Source organism: Simochromis diagramma, unplaced genomic scaffold, assembly GCF_900408965.1.
Source record: "Simochromis diagramma unplaced genomic scaffold, fSimDia1.1 OVJJ01000005.1, whole genome shotgun sequence".
Lineage (NCBI taxonomy): Eukaryota > Metazoa > Chordata > Actinopteri > Cichliformes > Cichlidae > Simochromis > Simochromis diagramma.
In genome coordinates, this window is record NW_024387097.1 from 1,906,429 (window position 1) to 1,912,754 (window position 6,326).

At 37.3% G+C, this 6,326-nt stretch overlaps 1 long non-coding RNA gene across 1 annotated transcript; it reads right to left on the reverse strand.

Moving 5' to 3' along the window:
- Nucleotides 1–2,150: 2,150 nt before the first annotated feature.
- On the reverse strand, nucleotides 2,151–4,425 carry LOC120743013. Its single transcript, XR_005698017.1, has 3 exons — nucleotides 4,071–4,425; nucleotides 3,839–3,902; nucleotides 2,151–2,510 (listed from the first exon to the last, which is right to left on the reverse strand). It is a non-coding gene; the product is annotated as an uncharacterized LOC120743013 (long non-coding RNA).
- Between the last annotated feature and the right edge of the window lie 1,901 nt (nucleotides 4,426–6,326).

Here is a 6,326-nt window from a genome sequence, read left to right on the forward strand (position 1 = left end):
TGAGTGAGTGATAGAGTTAGGGGGTGGTGTTGCTGCTTGTCGACAACTAAAATGCTGATGCAGCTCCACTGATTACTCCTTGTCCCGTAATGATTTCCAAACGAGGCGGCCATCAATAACACAAATCTGCATTTCTCAGAAAAACATCACCCTCGTCGGGCTGCTGGCATCTTTTTGATCTCTCCCCGTTTTTTAATTGTATTCAGCATAAAGGTAGTGGGGAGGCGTCGGGGTGCGTGGCTTTAATGGGATGCTGCTGTGGAGGTAGGGAGTGGGTTACACTCTCTCCGAGAGCGCGGCTGTAATTAAGAAAGGGAACAAAGCATAGGAGACTAAAAACACATGAAAGAGAGGAAGCGGAAAACCTAATCACTGTACGTGCGTCGTTTGCGCTGACGCCGCCGCGCACACGCACAGGAAGAATCGCACATGAGCGCAAACGAGCACACCTGAGCCTCTCACACATTACCCTCATCTACACACGGTCTGTGAGGGAGTGCTGTTCTTTCTGGGAGCTCTGTACGCTTCAGGTTGGATCAGATTGACTCCCATCAAAATAAAAGTCATCTCATACCCTCAGCCAGCTGAGGGCCGCTAAACCTCAGGGGCCACTAAACAAAAACAAAAAAAGAAATGAGTTAATAAATACAAAGTTTATTTTGATGTATTCTCACCCTCAAATTTCATTTATTTATAGTCCTGTAAAAATACTGTACCAAGCTCCATGTATTAAGGTATTTAGGAATAAGACTGGGAGTAAATATTAGTTGCACACACTCAAAGACCCTGATGCAGATGGAAGTGGATGTTCTAAACTTCAACGTAGTCAAATCATTTCTAAGTTGGGTGAACTGCTGGGCCCACTATACTCACCAATTTTGCTGTTGTGAACGGTGCTGCACACCCAAAGAAACACATTTGTGTGGTTTTGCCTGGGTGTGCTCCTATTAATATTTGCAACCTTGTGTGGGTGTTTACAACGGAGTTCATTTTAATGATATACGAGTAAAGAAGCTTACTGATAAGCTTATACTGTACAGAGGGAGACGTTGCAACAGTGTGAAAAGAATGAAAAATTCAGAAAAAACAAACAAACCCCAAAACAAAACAAAAAAAACCAACTCTGCAATTTCTTTGCTTCCAAATTTGACTTCTGCTCGTTTACCAGCACTGATGAGGAGGGTTTATCTGAGCGGTGACACCTATCATTCAGGAGAATACTGCAGCGAGTAGCTGGTATAAATAGGACAGAGCTGTGGCAATGCCACTGTGTAAGTGCTGTGTGGCTATAGTGGGCCCTGTAGAACCTCCTCTTTCCTGTTATGAAATAGGACCTGAAGCCCCAAAGCTCAGTAGAAATACTGAACTAGTAAAATCTCATAGATAATTCAGTAGATTCAACAAAACAGACAGCTTCCATTATGTTTTTGATTGGGACAATAAAATGTATTTTTTAGCAGTTGGTCGGCTTCTGTTTAATGACACTGGCAGTTTGAGTCCATGCACCAAATAAGCCACATTTCTAACAGCAGCCAGCTGATGGTAGTTTCGCCTGCACCAGCACATGTAGGAAATTGTTTTGGTTTCTGAATTCTTCTTATTTCTCTTTTGGGTTTTTTCACTATCAACACGCCACCAGCATAGAAAGAAAAATGACAAAACCTTACAAACCATAGAGTTTTATTCTTTTCAGTTATCACGTGTAATTGATATTAACTTTGCCACAACCCAAAGTTCAGGTTTTCTCTACACTGTAAAATCTAATTAGTTCACAGAACAAAAAAAAAAAAACTATGTAAACTCGCTGGCTCAAAAAAACTAAGTAAAGCTAACTTACGATGACTGTTAGGACAACTTATTCATTGCAAGTCTGCAGTATTAAGAATAACTTGATATTTCTGAGTGTACAGTACTAATTGTTTACCTACTGACAAACATTTCAACTAAATGAAAAAACTATTTGTGGTAACCTGAATATGATTAAAAATAATTAACAACACTTTTTGTAATGATGTTAAAATCAGCCCAACTTTTATTTTCAAACACAAAGTATAACAGCCAACATACTGGACACTGGTCTGCTGAACAACAAACAGTTATATTTCCATCACTGTTATAATCTTACAATGAAACAAAGTCTCAGATGTAATTATTCTGAAAATAAGGTTAGGTCTACCACAAGTTTGTTTTGTACTTACTTATATAATCAAAATAAAATATCTGTTGTTCTGTCACAAGTGCAGTCTCTGATTTAAACAACACATTTGTTTTTCATTCCAACACAGGAGCTGGAATGTTGTAATGTTTTAAGGATGCTTGTTTCCAGTCCAGGCATTACTGCCTGAATGACTGTCATGGATCGAGGTGATCCAAATGTAGGTGCAGACAAAGTCTTTAACTACCCTTCAGTACAGTGGATGTGGGTTGGAGATGCAATGAGCTTGAACCTGCAGGCGACCATCTTCACTGACCACACCATCTGTGAAGGAGGACTCATCTCTCCTGGTGTCCTGCAAGCAAACAATCATATTTTTTGGAACATGAACTTAATTGCTTTCTTAACCCTTTAAAGCCGGTCAGAGCGGGCACGCTCCTTTTTGCGTAACTATTTTTAAATCCCGGTAGCTCTGCAACCACGTGAGCTAGTGCAATAATTTTTTTTGCATATGAAACCAGAGGAGTTTTACTTACATCTTATGCCATCAGCTTGTCCTCGGTCACAGTTTCCTTCCACATATAGCTTTGCAAAAACTGCATAAAAAGCACTTGCAACAACAAAAACATAATATTCCAGAAACAGACTTTGCCAATCCGATCAGCTGTTCGTAACACTTCCTACGTCCATCAGCGCGAACTCTCGCATGTCTGCCATGACCTGCCCGAAACCGGAAGTGAGGTCATTTTGCGGAAATGTAGTTTTTTGCCTTCAGGGCCTCATGAGCCTATACTGGTGTTTTTAAAAGTTATCTTTGACTTTATGACTTTCTGTGTCGTTTCTGCGATGCTTAGGACTCATATTGCACTGCTGGAAATAGTTTATTTTGATGCATCTGCTGCTTTTTTGCAAATTTGCATCATAATATTTATTTTCGTTTTTCCTGCAGTATATAAAAATTGGTGTATTTCAAAAATAAAACTATGAAGACACTCAAAATAAATTTGAGTGTCTTCATAGTTTTATGAAGACAAAAAACACCAAAGGAGTGTCTTCCTTTGGTGGGAAACTATTTTGTGCAACTTTTTTGTATTTACAGTTTTGAGGGATAAGCCTCTTAAATTTCTCTAACTAGAAATATATGTTAAAAAAGCAAAAAACGATTTTAAATGTTTTTGTAGTTTATTGCACGTTTTTGCAATTTATGTAATTACTATGCACTTAATGCAGACATATCATTAAAATTTGGGCTGTAATGGTTGTATTGATGTATAGCAACTTGAAATGCTCCCAAAAATGACACTACAGCCTGTAAAAATATAATATAAGCTCTGGCGGACTTGGTTCTATGGTAGGTCTTAAAGGGTTAAAACATTTTTTTTCTGCATTTGGTATAAAACAGACTCCAATTTACACAATCTCAGGCTCCCTCCCCACCGGAGAGGTGACATTCAATGTCCCACTTGTCAGTCTGGATAGCCCTGACCACCACCCAACACACAATAGTGTCATGAAAGCATCATTTTAAAAAGGGCTGTGCAAACATGGCCAATAACTTTCAACAAATCTTGCTGTTAGAAAACTTTCAGACTTCACCATATACAGTGTGGACCCTCTAAACTAAGTTTGGGGGATGTGATCTTTCAAGAAATGCAGACAAACTGTTGTTGTTTGTTTACTTACACAGCACGTCTTGTAGAATTAACTGGAGTCACCAGCAACAGCACAGTGCAGTCACATCTCAAGTCTAATAACAGAAGACAGGAAAAGGTCAGTACAGAAGCAACTTCCCCAAACCAAAGCACAAATAAAACAATAAGTAAAACAGGCTGATCTAAAGTATGATTAAAGTTCAGCCTGATTAATATCAATGTCACTGACAGTTGCTAATATATTGGAAAACCAAAATACTTACTGATGTCTTTCTGTCCAACAGCAGGAGTGCTGGTCTCGAGCCTCAAAGACAGTAAGAAGCAAGCAGAGGGAGAAAAAGCAGAACATTTTTTAGAAGCTGATTTGATCCTTAATGGCTGTGAAGTCATAATAACTTACAACACAGAGGGTCAATGTAGACCCCATACAACCAAATTAGACTAACACATATAGTATTAAAAACACCATCTACTGTGTCTGAATGTGTGGTATTGGCACTGTCAGTTTAGGCCTAAAGAGACATGTGTTTAAAAAAAGACCATCTAATTTAAATATAATCATTACGTGCTTGTTAAAAGTTAACATCCAATATATAAAGTTTCTGATAAGCAAAAGGACCAGATCTAACATATGGCAGTGTTTATATGTAACACAATGTTTCTTATGATTCAGCTGTGGAATTTAACTTAATTCTTTAGAAGGACAACAATACTTTATTCTCAAGTATAAAGCCAACCTAGACTTTAACCATTTAACAGGCCACTAATCTGGATTATAGCTTTCACCACAAAACTTGTTTTTAAACACATTTTTATCAAAATAAATACTATTGTTATTATTATTATTTAAAATGTAATTAAACAGAAAAGTCTTTAAATATAAAAGCAGTTTGCTTATGTTGTTAAATAAAGGCTAGATTTGACATTAATAGATGCCACAGATGTTCAAAAGCTGCCACAAAGCATGAAAAAAATGGACGTCTCCGAAAACGTCGGAGCATTTTTGCAAATATGTGATGTCTTGATAAATCGAGCAGATAGTTGAACTTTACACAGCTACATTCTCGCCTGAAAATATCTTAAAAGTTTATTTTGTGACCCAGAAAAAGTAATACGTTTTTTAGCCGCGCTCCTCCGCCATTGCTGCGCTTACAAGTACGCACAAGCTCCACAACCGTGGCCGACAAATGCGATCCTCCTTTTCCCCAGACTACCCTTTCTGGGTCACAAAATAAGATATTTTCAGGCGAGAATGTAGCTGTGCAACGCTCAAATATCTACTTAATTTATCAAAATATCACATATTTGCAAAAGTGCTTCCACGTTTTTGGAGAGCTCTGTTATCCACCAGTGTGATAGCTGACCGGGAGGTCAAGGCTTGATAGAGTCTGCGAGCACAGCTAACTCCTGGTGTATTGTTTTCAACCCCCCTGCAGTCTTTTGCTACTCAGGTTAAACATGATATATATATATATATATAATATATTAATAAATTTTACTTAATAAACCATGAACATATATTCTCTTTATCTCAGTTTCAAACAGTAGAGAAAACATAGATCTTTAATGTAATCTGTCTCTACCAGAACACATCAGGTTATAATTGATGTTAAAAAACAGTATAGTGAAGCTTATCTTGCATATATAAATTTATCATACATACATACATAAAATAAACCACGATCACACACAACCCAGATTTCTGATCATCAAATATGATGATCTTTGAGAACACGTGAGAGTTCTTCAGAGACATTGAAGCTCTAAACATTTCCCATCCCTGTCTCAGACTCCCACAGACTTTTAGTCAACTCCCCTGTTGACCTGTACACACCAGCAAGGATGATGTCCACATCTTCCTACTGCTCACTAAAAAAAATCATCTTTTTTGTCTTTTAAAAATTTGAAATGGGTCAGTTTGACTTGAATACTATACAAGGGTTTAGGAGTGAAGATGCAGCCACTCTACTGTGTAGCCATCTTTGTTACTTTAATCAAGGAAAGCTTAAATCCTTGAGTTTATATGAAAAAATAATGTAAATTAAGCTTTGTTTTAGAACAATTATTTTTCATTTAAAATATGATTAATTTATAAACAGTTACCACAAAAACAACGACAAGAAGCTGGGATATATTCTTCTCATAGCAGAGGGTGAGAACACATGAGAGGGGAAAGGAACTGATGGCGACACTTGAACATGAAACTGTACATCCACTCATCAGTGAGCTGATCCTAAAGTTTCCCAGATCATTTTTATTATATAGATATCAAAAGTATAGATTCAACAATATTGATTCATAGATTTATTTCTATGTGTTCTAAGTTTATAATTCCTCATTCTGAATAAATGGGATTTGGGTTTTGGTCAAGGCTGCCCAAAAGAAGACACGTGACCTGCTTTATTCATTTACAGTACTGGAGACACTGAAAAGAACCTGAAATCAGTGACTGATTTTCAACTCAAATTAGAAATTTACACAATAAGTTTAGGAAACTGGAAGTGTAATGGAATGGTGTT